Source organism: Blennius ocellaris (assembly GCF_963422515.1).
Source record: "Blennius ocellaris genome assembly, chromosome: 22".
Classification (NCBI taxonomy): Eukaryota; Metazoa; Chordata; class Actinopteri; order Blenniiformes; family Blenniidae; genus Blennius; species Blennius ocellaris.
This window is the reverse complement of record NC_137671.1, coordinates 22,122,179-22,144,658: the sequence shown is the minus strand read 5'-3', so window position 1 is coordinate 22,144,658 and position 22,480 is coordinate 22,122,179. Positions and strand designations below refer to the sequence as shown.

The following is a 22,480-nucleotide window of genomic DNA, read 5'->3' as shown; positions in this document are numbered from 1 at the left end:
GGAGTACTGTAGGGTCAAACTGCACTGGAAAGGTTGTGTGTATCCTGTCCACGGAGTACTGCAGGGTCAAACTGCACTGGAAAGGTTGTGTGTATCCTGTCCACGGAGTACTGTAGGGTCAAACTGCACTGGAAAGGTTGTGTGTATCCTGTCCACGGAGTACTGCAGGGTCAAACTGCACTGGAAAGGTTGTGTGTATCCTGTCCACGGAGTACTGCAGGGTCAAACTGCACTGGAAAGGTTGTGTGTATCCTGTCCACGGAGTACTGTAGGGTCAAACTGCACTGGAAAGGTTGTGTGTATCCTGTCCACGGAGTACTGCAGGGTCAAACTGCACTGGAAAGGTTGTGTGTATCCTGTCCACGGAGTACTGTAGGGTCAAACTGCACTGGAAAGGTTGTGTGTGTCCTGTCCACGGAGTACTGCAAGGTCAAACTGCACTGGAAAGGTGTTTTTGGAAGAAGGCAGTGGACGTGTGCTCCTCACCTGCAAACACAAGCATCACACATGAAGACTTCAGGACTTTAATGAGACGCTGCCCCCTTCCGGGCTGAACAAGGCAAGGCGGAGCAAGTCCTCCTGAAGAAACATGGGGGAGGAAAGTAGCAGCAAGACGCAGAGCAAAGGTAGGACATACAAAGTAAGGCATCAGGAGGAACAGTCTTCAAATGAGCATCATCCTCCTGTGGAACCCTGAAGGTCCAGCTGAAGGTCTAGCTGAAGGTCTGAAGGGCCAGTGGTCTAGCTGAAGGTCTAGCTGAAGGTCTGAAGGGCCAGTGGTCTAGCTGAAGGTCTAGCTGAAGGTCTGAAGGTCCAGTGGTCTAGCTGAAGGTCCAGCTGAAGGTCTGAAGGTCCAGTGGTCTGGCTGAAGGTCTAGCTGAAGGTCTGAAGGGCCAGTGGTCTCGCTGAAGGTCCAGCTGAAGGTCTGAAGGTCCAGTGGTCTAGCTGAAGGTCCAGCTGAAGGTCTGAAGGTCCAATGATCCAGCTGAAAGTCTGAAGGTCCAGTGGTCTTGCTGAAGGTCCAGCTGAAGGTCTGAAGGTCCAATGATCCAGCTGAAAGTCTGAAGGTTCAGTGGTCTTGCTGAAGGTCTAGCTGAAGGTCTGAAGGTCCAGTGGTCTAGCTGAAGGTCCAGCTGAAGGTCTGAAGGTCCAATGATCCAGCTGTCGGTCTGAAGGTCCAGTGGTCTAGCTGAAGGTCTAGCTGAAGGTCTGAAGGTCCAGTGGTCCAGCTGAAGGTCCGGTGGTCTTGCTGAAGGTCCAGCTGAAGGTCTGAAGGTCCAGTGGTCCAGCTGAAGGTCCGGTGGTCTAGCTGAAGGTCCAGGTGAAGGTCTAGCTGAAGTCCTGCTTCACCTGCTTCATCCTCAGTGGTCTCTCTGGTCCCATGTCCAAGACCCTTCCGGGGTCCAGGTCCTGGTGCTAAAGGGTGGCCAGGATTCTGAGGAAGGAGATGAGGAGGACGCAGAAGGACTGTCCAACTCCGGAGACCAGGGCCTCCAAGGAGATCATGGTCTTCCCTGCTGCTTGTTACACACCGGCTATGGCTGCACCTGCAAGACATCAGCATTAACACTGAGGGAGCAGCATGACCACTGAGAAACACCAGCATTAACACACAGAAAGACAGCAGCATTAACGCAGAGAGACAGCAGCATTAACACACAGAGACAGCAGCATTAACACAGAGACAGCAGCACTACCACAGAGAGACAGCAGCATTAAGACACAGAGACAGCAGCATTAACACAGAGACAGCAGCACTACCACAGAGAGACAGCAGCATTAACACAGAGACAGCAGCATTAACACACAGAGACAGCATCATAAACACAGAGACAGCAGCACTACCACAGAGAGACAGCAGCATTAACACAGAGACAGCAGCACTACCACAGAGAGACAGCAGCATTAACACAGAGACAGCAGCACTACCACAGAGAGACAGCAGCATTAACACAGAGACAGCAGCACTTCCACAGAGAGACAGCAGCATTAACACAGAGACAGCAGCACTACCACAGAGAGACAGCAGCATTAACACAGAGACAGCAGCACTACCACAAAGAGACAGCAGCATTAATACACAGAGACAGCAGCACCACCACAGAGAGACAGCAGCACTACCACAGAGAGACAGCAGCATTAACACAGAGACAGCAGCACTACCACAGAGAGACAGCAGCACTACCACAGAGAGACAGCAGCATTAACACAGAGACAGCAGCACTACCACAGAGAGACAGCAGCATTAACACACAGAGACAGCAGCACCACCACAGAGAGACAGCAGCACTACCACAGAGAGACAGCAGCATTAACACAGAGAGACAGCAGCACTACCACAGAGAGACAGCAGCATTAACACAGAGAGACAGCAGCATTAACACAGAGACAGCAGCACTACTACAGATAGACAGCAGCATTAACAGAGAGAGATTGCAGCATGACCACAGGGAGACAGCAACATTAACACAGAGAGACAGCAACATTAACACACAGAGACAGCAGCATTACCACAGAGAGACAGCAGCATTACCACAGAGAGACAGCAACATTAACACAGAGAGACAGCAGCATTAACACAGAGAGACAGCCGCATTACACAGAGAGAAAGCAGCATTACCACAGAGAGACAGCAACATTAACAAAGAGAGACAGCAGCATTAACACAGAGAGACAGCAGCATTACCACAGAGAGACAGCAGCATTAACACAGAGAGACAGCTGCATTAACACAGAGAGACAGAAGCATTACCACAGAGAGACAGCAGCATTAACACATAGAGACAGCCGCATTAACACAGAGAGACAGCAGCATTAACACAGAGAGACAGCCGCATTAACACAGAGAGACAGCAACATTAACACAGAGATAGCAACATTAACACAGAAATAGCAACATTAACACAGAGAGACAGCAGTACTACCACAGAGAGACAGCAGCATTAACACAGAGACAGCAGCACCACCACAGAGAGACAGCAGCACTACCACAGAGAGACAGCAGCATTAACACAGAGAGACAGCAGCACTACCACAGAGAGACAGCAGCACTACCACAGAGAGACAGCAGCACTACCACAGAGAGACAGCAGCATTAACACAGAGACAGCAGCACTACCACAGAGAGACAGCAGCATTAACACACAGAGACAGCAGCACCACCACAGAGAGACAGCAGCACTACCACAGAGAGACAGCAGCATTAACACAGAGAGACAGCAGCACTACCACAGAGAGACAGCAGCACTACCACAGAGAGACAGCAGCATTAACACAGAGAGACAGCAGCACTACCACAGAGAGACAGCAGCACTACCACAGAGAGACAGCAGCATTAACACAGAGACAGCAGCACTACCACAGAGAGACAGCAGCATTAACACAGAGACAGCAGCACTACCACAGAGAGACAGCAGCATTAACACAGAGACAGCAGCACTTCCACAGAGAGACAGCAGCATTAACACAGAGACAGCAGCACTACCACAGAGAGACAGCAGCATTAACACAGAGACAGCAGCACTACCACAAAGAGACAGCAGCATTAATACACAGAGACAGCAGCACCACCACAGAGAGACAGCAGCACTACCACAGAGAGACAGCAGCATTAACACAGAGACAGCAGCACTACCACAGAGAGACAGCAGCACTACCACAGAGAGACAGCAGCATTAACACAGAGACAGCAGCACTACCACAGAGAGACAGCAGCATTAACACACAGAGACAGCAGCACCACCACAGAGAGACAGCAGCACTACCACAGAGAGACAGCAGCATTAACACAGAGAGACAGCAGCACTACCACAGGGAGACAGCAGCATTAACACAGAGAGACAGCAGCATTAACACAGAGACAGCAGCACTACTACAGATAGACAGCAGCATTAACACAGAGAGATTGCAGCATGACCACAGGGAGACAGCAACATTAACACAGAGAGACAGCAACATTAACACACAGAGACAGCAGCATTACCACAGAGAGACAGCAGCATTACCACAGAGAGACAGCAACATTAACACAGAGAGACAGCAGCATTAACACAGAGAGACAGCCGCATTACACAGAGAGAAAGCAGCATTACCACAGAGAGACAGCAACATTAACAAAGAGAGACAGCAGCATTAACACAGAGAGACAGCAGCATTACCACAGAGAGACAGCAGCATTAACACAGAGAGACAGCTGCATTAACACAGAGAGACAGCAGCATTACCACAGAGAGACAGCAGCATTAACACATAGAGACAGCCGCATTAACACAGAGAGACAGCAGCATTAACACAGAGAGACAGCCGCATTAACACAGAGAGACAGCAACATTAACACACAGAGACAGCAGCATTAACACACAGAGACAGCAGCATTACCACAGAGAGACAGCAGCATTAACACAGAGAGACAGCAGCACTACCACAAAGAGACAGCAGCACTACCACAGAGAGACAGCAACATTAACACAGAGATAGCAACATTAACACAGAAATAGCAACATTAACACAGAGAGACAGCAGTACTACCACAGAGAGACAGCAGCATTAACACAGAGACAGCAGCACCACCACAGAGAGACAGCAGCACTACCACAGAGAGACAGCAGCATTAACACAGAGAGACAGCAGCACTACCACAGAGAGACAGCAGCACTACCACAGAGAGACAGCAGCACTACCACAGAGAGACAGCAGCATTAACACAGAGACAGCAGCACTACCACAGAGAGACAGCAGCATTAACACACAGAGACAGCAGCACCACCACAGAGAGACAGCAGCACTACCACAGAGAGACAGCAGCATTAACACAGAGAGACAGCAGCACTACCACAGAGGGACAGCAGCACTACCACAGAGAGATAGCAGCATTAACACAGAGAGACAGCAGCACTACCACAGAGAGACAGCAGCATTAACACAGAGACAGCAGCACTACCACAGAGAGACAGCAGCATTAACACAGAGACAGCAGCACTTCCACAGAGAGACAGCAGCATTAACACAGAGACAGCAGCACTACCACAGAGAGACAGCAGCATTAACACAGAGACAGCAGCACTACCACAAAGAGACAGCAGCATTAATACACAGAGACAGCAGCACCACCACAGAGAGACAGCAGCACTACCACAGAGAGACAGCAGCATTAACACAGAGAGACAGCAGCACTACCACAGAGAGACAGCAGCACTACCACAGAGAGACAGCAGCATTAACACAGAGAAAGCAGCACTACCACAGAGAGACAGCAGCATTAACACACAGAGACAGCAGCACCACCACAGAGAGACAGCAGCACTACCACAGAGAGACAGCAGCATTAACACAGAGAGACAGCAGCACTACCACAGAGAGACAGCAGCACTACCACAGAGAGACAGCAGCATTAACACAGAGAGACAGCAGCATTAACACAGAGACAGCAGCACTACTACAGATAGACAGCAGCATTAACACAGAGAGACAGCAGCATGACCACAGAGAGACAGCAGCATGACCACAGAGAGACAGCAACATTAACACAGAGAGACAGCAACATTAACACACAGAGACAGCAGCATGACCACAGAGAGACAGCAACATTAACACAGAGAGACAGCAACATTAACACACAGAGACAGCAGCATTACCACAGAGAGACAGCAGCATTACCACAGAGAGACAGCAACATTAACACAGAGAGACAGCAGCATTAACACAGAGAGACAGCCGCATTACACACAGAGAAAGCAGCATTACCACAGAGAGACAGCAACATTAACAAAGAGAGACAGCAGCATTAACACAGAGAGACAGCAGCATTACCACAGAGAGACAGCAGCATTAACACAGAGAGACAGCTGCATTAACACAGAGAGACAGCAGCATTACCACAGAGAGACAGCAGCATTAACACATAGAGACAGCCGCATTAACACAGAGAGACAGCAGCATTAACACAGAGAGACAGCCGCATTAACAAAGAGAGACAGCAACATTAACACACAGAGACAGCAGCATTAACACACAGAGACAGCAGCATTACCACAGAGAGACAGCAGCATTAACACAGAGAGACAGCAGCACTACCACAAAGAGACAGCAGCACTACCACAGAGAGACAGCAACATTAACACAGAGATAGCAACATTAACACAGAAATAGCAACATTAACACAGAGAGACAGCAGTACTACCACAGAGAGACAGCAGCATTAACACAGAGAGACAGCAGCACTACCACAGAGAGACAGCAGCACTACCACAGAGAGACAGCAGCACTACCACAGAGAGACAGCAGCATTAACACAGAGACAGCAGCACTACCAAAGAGAGACAGCAGCATTAACACACAGAGACAGCAGCACCACCACAGAGAGACAGCAGCATTAACACAGAGACAGCAGCACTACCACAGAGAGACAGCAGCATTAACACAGAGAGACAGCAGCACTACCACAGAGAGACAGCAGCACTACCACAGAGAGACAGCAGCACCACCACAGAGAGACAGCAGCATTAACACAGAGACAGCAGCACTACCACAGAGAGACAGCAGCATTAACACACAGAGACAGCAGCACTACCACAGAGAGACAGCAGCACTACCACAGAGAGACAGCAGCATTAACACAGAGAGACAGCAGCATTAACACAGAGACAGCAGCACTACTACAGATAGACAGCAGCATTAACACAGAGAGATTGCAGCATTACCACAGAGAGACAGCAACATTAACACAGAGAGACAGCAACATTAACACAGAGAGACAGCAACATTAACACAGAGACAGCAACATTAACACACAGAGACAGCAGCATTACCACAGAGAGACAGCAGCATTACCACAGAGAGACAGCAACATTAACACAGAGAGACAGCAGCATTAACACAGAGAGACAGCAACATTAACACAGAGAGACAGCAGCATTACCACAGAGAGACAGCAACATTAACACAGAGAGACAGCCGCATTACACAGAGAGAAAGCAGCATTACCACAGAGAGACAGCAACATTAACACAGAGAGACAGCAGCATTAACACAGAGAGACAGCAGCATTACCACAGAGAGACAGCAGCATTAACACAGAGAGACAGCCGCATTAACACAGAGAGACAGCAGCATTACCACAGAGAGACAGCAGCATTAACACAGAGAGACAGCAGCACTACCACAAAGAGACAGCAGCACTACCACAGAGAGACAGCAACATTAACACAGAGATAGCAACATTAACACAGAAATAGCAACATTAACACAGAGAGACAGCAGTACTACCACAGAGAGACAGCAGCATTAACACAGAGACAGCAGCACCACCACAGAGAGACAGCAGCACTACCACAGAGAGACAGCAGCATTAACACAGAGAGACAGCAGCACTACCACAGAGAGACAGCAGCACTACCACAGAGAGACAGCAGCACTACCACAGAGAGACAGCAGCATTAACACAGAGACAGCAGCACTACCACAGAGAGACAGCAGCATTAACACACAGAGACAGCAGCACCACCACAGAGAGACAGCAGCACTACCACAGAGAGACAGCAGCATTAACACAGAGAGACAGCAGCACTACCACAGAGGGACAGCAGCACTACCACAGAGAGACAGCAGCATTAACACAGAGAGACAGCAGCACTACCACAGAGAGACAGCAGCATTAACACAGAGACAGCAGCACTACCACAGAGAGACAGCAGCATTAACACAGAGACAGCAGCACTTCCACAGAGAGACAGCAGCATTAACACAGAGACAGCAGCACTACCACAGAGAGACAGCAGCATTAACACAGAGACAGCAGCACTACCACAAAGAGACAGCAGCATTAATACACAGAGACAGCAGCACCACCACAGAGAGACAGCAGCACTACCACAGAGAGACAGCAGCATTAACACAGAGAGACAGCAGCACTACCACAGAGAGACAGCAGCACTACCACAGAGAGACAGCAGCATTAACACAGAGAAAGCAGCACTACCACAGAGAGACAGCAGCATTAACACACAGAGACAGCAGCACCACCACAGAGAGACAGCAGCACTACCACAGAGAGACAGCAGCATTAACACAGAGAGACAGCAGCACTACCACAGAGAGACAGCAGCACTACCACAGAGAGACAGCAGCATTAACACAGAGAGACAGCAGCATTAACACAGAGACAGCAGCACTACTACAGATAGACAGCAGCATTAACACAGAGAGACAGCAGCATGACCACAGAGAGACAGCAGCATGACCACAGAGAGACAGCAACATTAACACAGAGAGACAGCAACATTAACACACAGAGACAGCAGCATGACCACAGAGAGACAGCAACATTAACACAGAGAGACAGCAACATTAACACACAGAGACAGCAGCATTACCACAGAGAGACAGCAGCATTACCACAGAGAGACAGCAACATTAACACAGAGAGACAGCAGCATTAACACAGAGAGACAGCCGCATTACACACAGAGAAAGCAGCATTACCACAGAGAGACAGCAACATTAACAAAGAGAGACAGCAGCATTAACACAGAGAGACAGCAGCATTACCACAGAGAGACAGCAGCATTAACACAGAGAGACAGCTGCATTAACACAGAGAGACAGCAGCATTACCACAGAGAGACAGCAGCATTAACACATAGAGACAGCCGCATTAACACAGAGAGACAGCAGCATTAACACAGAGAGACAGCCGCATTAACAAAGAGAGACAGCAACATTAACACACAGAGACAGCAGCATTAACACACAGAGACAGCAGCATTACCACAGAGAGACAGCAGCATTAACACAGAGAGACAGCAGCACTACCACAAAGAGACAGCAGCACTACCACAGAGAGACAGCAACATTAACACAGAGATAGCAACATTAACACAGAAATAGCAACATTAACACAGAGAGACAGCAGTACTACCACAGAGAGACAGCAGCATTAACACAGAGAGACAGCAGCACTACCACAGAGAGACAGCAGCACTACCACAGAGAGACAGCAGCACTACCACAGAGAGACAGCAGCATTAACACAGAGACAGCAGCACTACCAAAGAGAGACAGCAGCATTAACACACAGAGACAGCAGCACCACCACAGAGAGACAGCAGCATTAACACAGAGACAGCAGCACTACCACAGAGAGACAGCAGCATTAACACAGAGAGACAGCAGCACTACCACAGAGAGACAGCAGCACTACCACAGAGAGACAGCAGCACCACCACAGAGAGACAGCAGCATTAACACAGAGACAGCAGCACTACCACAGAGAGACAGCAGCATTAACACACAGAGACAGCAGCACTACCACAGAGAGACAGCAGCACTACCACAGAGAGACAGCAGCATTAACACAGAGAGACAGCAGCATTAACACAGAGACAGCAGCACTACTACAGATAGACAGCAGCATTAACACAGAGAGATTGCAGCATTACCACAGAGAGACAGCAACATTAACACAGAGAGACAGCAACATTAACACAGAGAGACAGCAACATTAACACAGAGACAGCAACATTAACACACAGAGACAGCAGCATTACCACAGAGAGACAGCAGCATTACCACAGAGAGACAGCAACATTAACACAGAGAGACAGCAGCATTAACACAGAGAGACAGCAACATTAACACAGAGAGACAGCAGCATTACCACAGAGAGACAGCAACATTAACACAGAGAGACAGCCGCATTACACAGAGAGAAAGCAGCATTACCACAGAGAGACAGCAACATTAACACAGAGAGACAGCAGCATTAACACAGAGAGACAGCAGCATTACCACAGAGAGACAGCAGCATTAACACAGAGAGACAGCCGCATTAACACAGAGAGACAGCAGCATTACCACAGAGAGACAGCAGCATTAACACAGAGAGACAGCCGCATTAACACAGAGAGACAGCAGCATTAACACAGAGAGACAGCCGTATTAACACAGAGAGACAGCAACATTAACACACAGAGACAGCAGCATTACCACAGAGAGACAGCAGCATTAACACAGAGAGACAGCAGCATTAACACACAGAGACAGCAGCATTAACACACAGAGACAGCAGCATTACCACAGAGAGACAGCAGCACTGCCAAAGAGAGACAGCAGCATTAACACACAGAGACAGCAGCACTAACAAAGAGAGACAGCAGCATTAACACAGAGAGACAGCAGCACTACCACAAAGAGACAGCAGCACTACCACAGAGAGACAGCAGCATTAACACACAGAGACAGCAGCATTAACACAGAGACAGCCACATTAACACAGAGACAGCAGCACTACCACAGAGAGACAGCAGCATTAACACACAGAGAGACAGCAGCATTAACACAGAGACAGCAGCATTAATTCAGAGAGACAGCAGCACTACCACAGAGAGACAGCAGCATTAACACAGAGACACAGCAGCATTAACACAGAGACAGCAGCACTACCACAGAGAGACAGCAGCACTACCACAGAGAGACAGCAACATTAACACAGAGACAGCAACATTAACACAGAGAGACAGCAGCATTAACACAGAGAGACAGCAGCATTAACACAGAGAGACAGCAGCATTAACACAGAGATAGCAACATTAACACAGAAATAGCAACATTAACACAGAGAGACAGCAGTACTACCACAGAGAGACAGCAGCATTAACACAGAGACAGCAGCATTAACACAGAGAGACAGCAGTACTACCACAGAGAGACAGCAACATTAACACAGAGATAGCAGCATTAACAGAGACAGCAGCATTATGGTGCAGTGGTACAGTGCAAACAGTTTGTTTGTCAAAAATAATGATGCAGTTTGCATGAGCAGAGTTCTCAGAACAAACACGTTCTGCTCGTTCTTCCTAGAGTGACTGTAAACAAAGGCATTGCTCCAACAACAGACTGTAAACAAATGCATTGTAGCAACAACAACAGACTGTAAACAAAGGCATTGCTCCAACAACAGACTGTAAACAAATGCATTGTAGCAACAACAACAGACTGTAAACAAAGGCATTGCTCCAACAACAGACTGTAAACAAATGCATTGTAGCAACAACAACAGACTGTAAACAAAGGCATTGCTCCAACAACAGACTGTAAACAAATGCATTGTAGCAACAACAACAGACTGTAAACAAATACATTGTAGCAACAACAACAGACTGTAAACAAATGCATTGCAGCAACAACAACAGACTGTAAACAAAGGCATTGCAGCAACAACAACAGACTGTAAACAAAGGCATTGCAGCAACAACAACAGACTGTAAACAAAGGCATTGCAGCAACAACAACACAAAGGCATTGCTCCAACAACAGACTGTAAACAAATGCATTGTAGCAACAACAACAGACTGTAAACAAAGGCATTGCTCCAACAACAGACTGTAAACAAATGCATTGTAGCAACAACAACAGACTGTAAACAAATACATTGTAGCAACAACAACAGACTGTAAACAAATGCATTGCAGCAACAACAACAGACTGTAAACAAAGGCATTGCAGCAACAACAACAGACTGTAAACAAAGGCATTGCAGCAACAACAACACAAAGGCATTGCTCCAACAACAGACTGTAAACAAATGCATTGTAGCAACAACAACAGACTGTAAACAAATGCATTACAGCAACAACAACAGACTGTAAACAAAGTCATTGCAGCAACAACAACAGACTGTAAACAAAGGCATTGCAGCAAAAACAACAGACTGTAAACAAAGGCATTGCAGCAACAACAACAGACTGTAAACAAAGGCATTGCAGCAACAACAACAGACTGTAAACAAAGGCATTGCAGCAACAACAACAGACTGTAAACAAAGGCATTGAAGCAACAACAACAGACTGTAAACAAAGGCATTGCAGCAATAACAACAGACTGTAAACAGAGGCATTGCAGCAATAACAACAGACTGTAAACAAAGGCATTGCAGCAAGAACAACAGAGTGTAAACAAAGGCATTGTAGCAACAACAACAGATTGTAAACAAAGGCATTGCAGCAACAAAAGACTGTAAACAAAGGCATTGCAGCAACAACAACAGACTGTAAACAAAGGCATTGCAGCAATAACAACAGACTGTAAACAAAGGCATTGCAGCAACAACAACAGAGTGTAAACAAAGGCATTGCAGCAACAACAACAGACTGTAAACAAAGGCATTGCAGCAACAACAACAGACTGTAAACAAAGGCATTGCAGCAACAACAACAGAGTGTAAACAAAGGCATTGCAGCAACAACAACAGACTGTAAACAAAGGCATTGCAGCAACAACAACAGACTGTAAACAAAGGCATTGCAGCAACAACAACAGAGTGTAAACAAAGGCATTGCAGCAACAACAGACTGTAAACAAAGGCATTGCAGCAACAACAACAGACAGTAAACAAAGGCATTGCAGCAACAACAACAGACTGTAAACAAAGGCATTGCAGCAACAACAGCAGTCTGGTCCATTCATCATCCACCCGTTCAGACTTACTGGTGAGGACTCCGCCCAGCAGGGGTCCCACGAAGCCCATGAGCAGGACAGCGATGGGCAGGAAGCGAGCCACTTTGTGGCGGCGCAGCGTGGCAAGGCAGAGCAAGGCAGCCGGCAGGTGGAACATCAGCGACGACACGGTGGCCCACAGGAACACTCCGTACCACATCTCTGTCCACACACACACACACACACACACACACACACACACACACACACACACACACACACACACACACACACACACACACACACACACACACACACACACACACACACACACACACACACACATAGCAGCGTCAGGCCACCTGCCTCACCTGAACCACCTGGACCACCTGCCTCACCTGGACCACCAGCCTCACCTGGACCATCTGGACCACCTGCCTCACCTGGACCACCTGCCTCACCTGGACCACCAGCCTCACCTGGACCACCTGCCTCACCTGGACCACCTGCCTCACCTGGACCACCAGCCTCACCTGGACCACCTGGACCACCTGCCTCACCTGGACCACCTGCCTCACCTGGACCACCTGCCTCACCTGGACCAGCAGCCTCACCTGGACCACCTGGACCACCCCTCCACTGCTGCAGGTCTGTTGTCCTCATCAGAAGCTTCACATGATTTTCAGCACAAAAGGACGATTCTTCTCCAAAAGAACAAGAAAGTTCTGCTCAACTAAATGACGTTGGGTCCGTTTCACGAAGCAGGTTTAAGGATTACCCCAGGTTATTGAACATCGAGTTGAGGGAAATGCGGGATTTTCCGTTTCACAAAGGGAGGTAACTCAAACCGGAGGAAGCGGGGTAACTCAAGCCTGTTTCACGAAGCGGTGTAACGTCAACTCCCGGTCAGTTACCGGGGCAACAGACACTCTAGAACTAACCTGGTCGGGAGCAGGTTTTTGTCAGTGAACACGGAGTTTTGCTCTGGCTCCGCCCCCTTTCAGACGGGCACGGGATTTCATTTCCTCATTCAGCGGGGGAGTTTTGGTGAAACAGTTCTGCAGTGCCTTATTCCAGAGGCAAATTAGACGTCAACTTTATTCCCTCAATATGGAATGTGCTTTTGATAATGATCCGATTGATGAAGGCGCAGCATTACTTCGCCGAGAATTTCATATTCGAAGATAATATTCGCATCATCAGAGCGCGCAGAGATGTACTGGCATTTGCAGACACCTTCCTTTTTGAGCGGTACGTTTTACTGCCGAGACCATTATGTACATCCACAGTTTAATCGCTCTGTACATTAGCAACATCACCAGCTGAGCCTTGCCCTGACGTCATAGCAGATATTGTGTAATGTGCTGCGTTTCCTCGTAAATGGCAGAGCTATCAGAGACATCATATGCCATCATCACTTCGGGGTCTGATCACCACCACCACCACCAAATAAAGACATGATGCACAATTCATTTGGTCTTTTTTATTTCCTACAAATACAAGCGCTAGTTTAGTTAATGTAGTTAGTAGTTAGCATAATTCACCTGGGACTGTACACCCACCCTTAACTTGTGCTCCAGTGTTTTCCATCTTCTGGAGCAGGTGGAGTCTATAGATGTGTTTTACAGATAACTGGGAAGACATAAGGAGGACACTCAATTATTACAGTTGGACATGAATTCCACAGAATGAACCTCTGGTGTTTACTGAACATCTGTCTCACTGTCAGTCCTTGCAGTGGATGTTGAGGGACCCTCCTGCTGCTGCCCAGCCAGGCCCTGTTAAAAATACTGTGTCAATACTTCAGTGTAGACAAAATATCACTCTTTATTCCACCACAATGTTTCAGAAATGTAAACAGGATGAGAACTATCATACCTCTATAGGCCTTTGTGGATCCTCCTCTGTAAAGGCAGCAGACAGGGTTTCCTGTACTCTTCATCATAGATGAATATGTTTCAGTATATTTAAACTACCATTTTGTGTAGTTTTGCCTACTGAGTGTTGCCTACTAACAAGGTCTGTTGTGGCATGAGGGGGTCCAGCAGGCAGAGAGCACCATCACAATCTGTTGGGTGACAAAAAAAAGACATGATGGGGAAATAAAGATGAACAAAAGGAGGCTTAAAGAGATATATAGGCCTCGGCATATTATATATTATGAAGGAAGTGGCATCTTGAGGGGTGAGCTCTGAAGAGGAGCTCCTCCAGGGATTCCCTCAGCCACTGGCCTCCCAACATTCTGGCTTAGGGCTCCTCTGCCTCTGTTAAAGGTGGAGGTGCTGGGCCTCCACCCATTTTACATCTGCCTTCTTTCTGTTGGCTGAGTAAAGTCTGTCTTAGTTTAGCCTTAATTATTTGACAGCACATGATATGGGTGAGAAGACATTTATGTGTTTGAAAACAGCATTATGTTGGGAATAAAACACTTGCACAGTCAAATGGCCACTTGATATTTACTGTACAATGTCACACATGATCGACATTACGTTAAGAAATGTATTGATTAACAATTAAATTAGCAGCGGTCTTACCCGATTGGACAATGTTTTTAATACTTCACTTTCAGCTGCTGCCAAGAGCGCTTCTCCCCCGCGGAATTGCACCCAAAAGAAATAAATTAATAAGCTACCATCAAGCAGTATTCCCTTGCAATAATGTTGCGATGACAAAGACGTTTGAACTTACGCATTCACTTGAGCAGCAATCTTCTTCCACGCCGCCTCCCTCTCTTTAGCAGCCGCTGCGCTGTTGCATTTTTTTTTTTAATATGTTCATATTCGCCATATGATTGGATCAATACTTCCTGCTCCACTGGCGTCAAAAACTCCGCCCTCTGCGTCTCAGTTGTCATGGTGACTCGTTGAATCGGGGCTCCATTGATGCAGTCTTTTTAGAGTCGTGGTGCACGCGCTTGACTCCAGGTGAAATTACTCCGAGTTCATCAAACTGATCAAAATCCGGCGTCGTGAAACCCGAAAACTCCGCGTTTTCTGTCTCAGTCTAACTCAATTCAGAGCTCGGTGTTAAGCCCATGGCTTCTTAAACCTGCTTCGTGAAACGGACCCGTCATTTCCTTCGTCCAGCTCTTCTGGAAGAACTCATTCGTCTGCTGAACCCTGTAGGAGCTGCTCTGCTGAGCCCTGTAGAAGCTGCTCTGCTGAACCCTGTAGAAGCTGCTCTGCTGAACCCTGTAGGAGCTGCTCTGCTGAACCCTGTAGGAGCTGCTCTGCAGGGACCCTTGGACCTGTGAACAACTTATCTTTCACTAAAATTAAATCTATTCAGATTTGAATTCTTTATATTTGGTCTGAGGTGAAATTGATGAAAATTAACTGAATCAGTCCAACTAGTAATTTATGGTTGAATGTTGAACTGGCTGATGTTTCTCTCATGAGAGGAAGAAAGGAACTGTTCATAATGATCTTCTTGTCATGGCTGGGGGCCGGCGTGTGGAGTGTCCTGAACCCAAAAGCAGACCTCAAGCAGAAAGTTGTTTGCAAACAGTAAATGTTTTATTGAGGGAACAGGGAAAGGGGAGCTGGAACGGTGACGGGACCCGGGTAACTCCGGGGAGCCTCTTGGAACCGGGACGTGACCCGGGGGAATCTCAGGGGGGCCTCTTCCCACATGGAAAGAACCTATATGAGGATATATTGTCAGGATTGGTGGTGAACAGGATTCAAACGCCAACTAGTCCGGGATGTAATTTGAAAATAAAGTTTATTTTAAGTCGCTCCAACGGGGCGGCAGTCCGTGGCGAGGGATCGGGAAGCAGAGGCGGACGTCACGGAGACGGGGTCTTCCCAGGAGGGCAGAGCGGCGTACACCGGGACTGGACGGGAGAACAAACGGAGGTCAGAATACTGAGCTGCTTCCACACAAGAAGCGAACAAACACAAAACAATAATCACGAGGGGCAGAGTCTAGGTACCGCAGAGTAAACGTAACGATCTTGCAATGAGAGCCTGGGATCCCGGTCCTTAAATACTGGCTTCCCTCATTCACTTCAGGTGTGCGTCCTGCTCCGTCCGCTCCGCCTACACTCACACACGCCCACACACACACACACAAAACAACAACACAGTAGGAGACCTGCACGGGTTGTGACAGTACCCCCCACTTAACGGACGCCTCCTGGCGTCCTACCCGGCTTATCCGGATGCTCCCGGTAGAAGTCGGTCAGCAGACTCCGATCCAGGATGTGACCCCGCGGTACCCATGACCGCTCCTCAGGACCGTAACCCTCCCAATCCACGAGGAACTGGAACCCCCTGCCCCGGCGACGAACATCCAAGATCTTGTTGACTGTGTAGGCCGGGTGGTTGTCAATGAGCAGGGGGGGTGGCGGGGGCTCGGTGGAGGGGCTAAGAGGGCTGGAGTGGACTGGTTTCAGTAGCGAGACATGGAACGTTGGATGTATCCTTAAGGACGCCGGCAGTTTCAGCCTCACCGCCGCCGGATTGATGATCTCCTCGATCTCAAAGGGCCCAATGAAACGAGGCGCCAGCTTGCGGGACTCTACCTGGAGTGGAAGGTCGCGGGAGGAGAGCCATACCTTCTGACCCGGGTGATACACGGGAGCTGAAGACCTTCGACGGTCGCCAGTCTCTTATTGCGGGCAGATGAACGCACCAAGGCGGCCCTCGCCTCCTTCCAAACCCGCCGGCAGCGTCGAAGGTGGGCTTGCACCGAGGGCACGGCAACATCCTCCTCCTGGGTGGGGAACAGGGGGGGTTGGTAGCCGAGGGCCACCATAAACGGGGACATACCAGTGGCCGAGCAGGTGAGGAAATTATGGGCATACTCCACCCATGGCAACTGCGAGCTCCAGGAGGATGGGTGCCGAGCCGTCACACACCGCAGTGCCGTCTCCAGGTCTTGGTTGGCCCTCTCCGTCTGACCATTAGTCTGGGGGTGATACCCTGAGGAGAGGCTGGGAGAAGTTCCAAGAGCTCTGCACAATGCCTTCCAGACCTGGGACGTGAACTGCGGGCCTCGGTCCGACACCACATCCTGGGGGATCCCGTGCAGCCGGTACACCTCCCTGACCAGCAGATCAGCCGTCTCCGTCGCCGTGGGTAATTTAGGAAGGGGGACAAAGTGCACAGCCTTTGAAAAGCGATCCACAACAGTCATTATCACTGTGTTACCTTCAGACGGGGGGAGACCGGTAACAAAGTCGACAGCAATGTGGGACCAGGGTCGACTCGGGATGGGCAAGGGACGGAGCAGCCCTGCAGGCGGTTGGTGGGATGCCTTGCTTCGGGCACAGACGGTGCACGCAGCCACAAACGTCTGGGCATCCCGGGACATGGAGGGCCACCAGAAACGTTGCCTCAGGAAAGACAGGGTTCGCTGGGAGCCTGGATGGCAGGTTAATTTGGAAGAATGGCCCCACTGCAGAACCCTAGACCTCATAGGCTCAGGAACAAAGAGACAGTTCTCCGGCCCATTACCCGGATCGGGATGGGTGAGTAGGGCTTGTCTGACCTGATCTTCGATGTCCCAGGAGGCAGATGCGACCATGCAGGTGGAGGGAAGTATATCCTCTGGTTCCCCCTCAGTCCTCTCAATGGTGGTCTGCCGGGACAGGGCGTCGGGCTTCGTGTTCCTGGAGCCTGGTCGGTAGGTAAGGGTAAAGTTAAACCGACCCAGAAACAATGCCCAGCGTGCCTGCCGGGAGTTTAGTCGTTTGGCAGACTGAAGGTATGACAAATTCTTGTGGTCAGTCCAGACCACAAATGGTTGGGGGGCTCCCTCCAGCCAGTGTCTCCATTCCTCCAATGCCAGTACAACTGCCAGCAACTCCCGGTTACCGACATCATAATTCCGTTCAGCCGGAGTCAGGCGTCGCGAAAAGAAGGCGCAGGGGTGAGTCTTGGAGTCCTCGGCACGCTGGGATAACACCGCTCCAACGCCAGTGTCCGAGGCGTCGACCTCTACGATGAACTGCTTGGTGGGATCAGGATGACACAGCACCGGGGCCTGCGTGAACAGCTGCTTCAGGGTGCTGAACGCCTGTTCAGCTGCCTGTGTCCACTGAAAACGGGTTGAGGTGGACGTGAGTTGCGTGAGAGGGGCTGCGACCTTACTGTAGTTCCTGATGAATCGTCGGTAGAAGTTGGAAAACCCGAGAAACCGCTGCAGCTGTTTACGGGTAGTTGGTCTGGGCCAGTCCACCACCGCTTGGACCTTGGCTGGATCCGCTTTCACCTGTCCCCGTTCGATGATGTACCCCAAGAAGCTCACAGAGGTCGCATGGAAGACACACTTCTCCGCCTTCACAAATAGCCGATTCTCCAGAAGACGCTGGAGCACTGCCCGGACGTGAAGAACATGCTCCTCCTGGCTGCGAGAGAATATCAAAATGTCATCCAAATATACAAATATACACTGGTTCAACATGTCCCGCAACACGTCGTTGGCCAGGTGCTGGAATACTGCAGGAGCATTTGTGAGTCCAAAAGGCATAACTAAGTATTCAAAGTGCCCGAGGGGAGTCTTAAACGCCGTCTTCCACTCATCTCCCTCGCGGATCCGAATGAGGTGATAGGCGTTCCGGAGGTCAAGCTTGGAAAACACGGTAGCTTCATGGAGGGGCTGGAAAGCAGAGTCCATTAGCGGTAGGGGGTATTTGTTCTTGACCGTTATATTGTTCAGTCCTCTATAGTCAATGCATGGCCGTAACGTACCGTCTTTCTTGGCAACAAAAAAGAACCCGGCCCCCACGGGAGACGATGAGGGACGGATCAGGCCAGCAGCGAGGGACTCGTGGATGTACCTCTCCATGGTTTCTCTCTCGGGGCGGGACACATTATACAGGCGACTGGAGGGAAGGGGCGCCCCCGGGAGAAGCTCAATGGCGCAATCATATGGTCGGTGAGGGGGAAGGGAGGTAGCTCGCTGTTTACTGAATACCTCCCTTAGGTGGTGATAATCAGGAGGAACGGAACCCAGATCGATCTTCTCCTGGTTGGTGGAGGGGGGTGTTGGGGGGCGTCCTGGAGCCGACTGGAGACAGTGAGTGTGGCAAGATCGTTCTGTCAGGATTGGTGGTGAACAGGATTCAAACGCCAACTAGTCCGGGATGTAATTTGAAAATAAAGTTTATTTTAAGTCGCTCCAACGGGGCGGCAGTCCGTGGCGAGGGATCGGGAAGCAGAGGCGGACGTCACGGAGACGGGGTCTTCCCAGGAGGGCAGAGCGGCGCACACCGGGACTGGACGGGAGAACAAACGGAGGTCAGAATACTGAGCTGCTTCCACACAAGAAGCGAACAAACACAAAACAATAATCACGAGGGGCAGAGTCTAGGTACCGCAGAGTAAACGTAACGATCTTGCAATGAGAGCCTGGGATCCCGGTCCTTAAATACTGGCTTCCCTCATTCACTTCAGGTGTGCGTCCTGCTCCGTCCGCTCCGCCTACACTCACACACGCCCACACACACACACACAAAACAACAACACAGTAGGAGACCTGCACGGGTTGTGACATATATGCACATATATGAAACCTATATGCAGCATATATGCACATATATGACAATATATATGCTGTATATATGCACATATATGCACATATAGGACAATATATATGCTGCATATATGCACATAAATGCTGCATATATGCACATATATGACCATATATATGCTGCATATATGCACATATATGACCATATATATGCTGCATATATGCACATATATGCAGCATATATGCACATAAATGCTGCATATATGCACATATATGACCATATATATGCTCCATATATGCACATATATGACAATATATATGCTGCATATGTGCACATATATGCACATATATGCTGCATATATGCACATATATGACAATATATATGACAATATATATGCTGCATATATGGAAAGTCCCACATGGACAGAACCTATATAAACATATATGTTTTAATATAGGTTTTGATATAGGTTTTGAATATATGTGACACGTATAAAATTGGCCATTTTCCTATATTTTATGCACATATATGGACCTATATGCACAGATAGGTACATATTTTTAGATATATATATATATAGCTCAGGTGGCAAGGCAACAGACTGGTGCACGGGAGACCCTGGTTCGATTCCCGCTAGGGTCACTGAGCAAATAACAGCATCCGGTGTGGGCCCACATGGAAAGAACCTATATAAAGGTTAGGATATATGTGGCATATATAAAATTGGCCATTTTCCTATATTTTATGTACATATATGTGTGCATACATGGGCACATATAGGTGTGCATATATGCGCATATAGGTGTGCATATATGGGCACATATAGGTTTGCATATATTGGAACATATAGGTGTGCATATAGGTTTGGAATATATGTGACATATATAAAATTGGCCGTTTTCCTATATGTTATGTACATATATGTGTGCATACATGCGCATATAGGTTTGGCATATATGTGAAATATATAAAATTGGCCGTTTTCCTATATGTTATATACATATATGGGTGCATACATGCGCACCTATATGTACATATATGTACATATATGTATATAACATATAGGAAAACGGCCAATTTTATATATGTCACATATATGCCAAACCTATATTAAAACATATATGTTTATATAGGTTCTTTCCATGTGGGTTGGAACCGGTACGGGACCCGGGGGAATCTCAGGGGGGCCTCTTGGAACCGGGACGGGACCCGGGGGAATCTCTGGGGGGGGCCTCTTGGAACCGGGACGGGACCCGGGGGAATCTCAGGGGGGCCTCTTGGAACGGGGACGGGACCCGGGGAGACCTCTTGGAACCGGCGTCGGAACAGGAACGGGAACGGGAACCACCCCGGGGAGGACACTCACCCCCCGGGGAGGACAACACCGTCTCACCTCCACACAGAGTGAAGACTAGGCAATCCTCTGGCACCGGACCCTCCTCCCTGCAGGGCTTAAGACTGCTTGACAATCAATTAGCTGATTGCCTGCAGGAGTGCCAGAGAGGATCCGGTGCTGGAGCGAGGTGTGTGACTCCTGACACTTCTTACATTATAAAGTCTGTAATCATCACAACTGATAGCTCAAGCGCATTAAATTGTCATTCATCTAAAACCATGTTATTTTCATCAAATAATTCAGACTCAACCCCTGAAGGAAGCAGTCTCGGTCCAGCTACACATGGAAACTGTTTTCTTACAGCACTGCTGGAAAGGCACAGAAAAGAAATCTGAAATGATGAAGTAAGGTTCAACATTACGCTGAAAAGCGGAACTGATAAAGTGTCCAGGTGAAGCAAAATGCTAACTAGCTTAGCACATTACAAAGGAAATACGTTTAAACAAGTTTCATATTGTAACTGTACCAAACTGTTCACACACGAAGCCTTTTAACTCACAACAGCAGTAAAAACAAACGTTTATTTAGCCTAAAAAACAATATTAAAGACATTATCGTCACCTGAGAAGTCGCTAAGAGACGTGTTGTTTCCTCGGTTCGTGTCGTTTGTCCTCGGCACAAAGTTCAAATCTGGAATCTGCTTGAAAAAGCCAGTCTCCTGATATTTGTCCTGCATGTCTGTAACTGTTTCCACAACAGAAGAGAGATATGAATCTATGAATCTGCGTCTTTCTTCCACCTGAAGCGGAGCAGCATCGACCCAACTGAGCTAGCTGTAAACACGGTGACGTCAGGACGCTGGATCCCGGTGACCGCCATCTTGGATGGGTCTACAATAGACAATATACAGAGAAGCTTCATCGACTCACGCCGCCGATCGTAGCTGACGTAACAGAACGACGCCATCTTGGATAGGTCACGCTGCGCCTCCAGTACATTGGTTTTCTACTGAGGAAGGTGTCGTCCAACTATAATCACCACTCGCCGAAATTTCACACACGAAAAGTATGTGCTTTTACGTTGAAATAATTTGTTTTATCCTTCTTTACAAAGACTGACATGTCATTAATAAATGTGTAAATTAAGAAACTGATCATTTGGAGTAGTTTCTCGCTCATACACGTGGAAACACCAATAACACATATATTCACATATTTGTTTTTGTGAGCAAAATATAT

General features: G+C 48.4%; 1 pseudogene across 1 annotated transcript; it reads right to left on the bottom strand.

Moving 5' to 3' along the window:
- Positions 1-1,416: 1,416 nt before the first annotated feature.
- Positions 1,417-21,978, bottom strand: LOC308146512 (transmembrane protein 170A-like; annotated as a pseudogene). The gene is made up of 3 exons: positions 21,864-21,978; positions 12,481-12,651; positions 1,417-1,547 (listed from the first exon to the last, which is right to left on the bottom strand). The product of its transcript is annotated as a transmembrane protein 170A-like (transcript).
- Between the last annotated feature and the right edge of the window lie 502 nt (positions 21,979-22,480).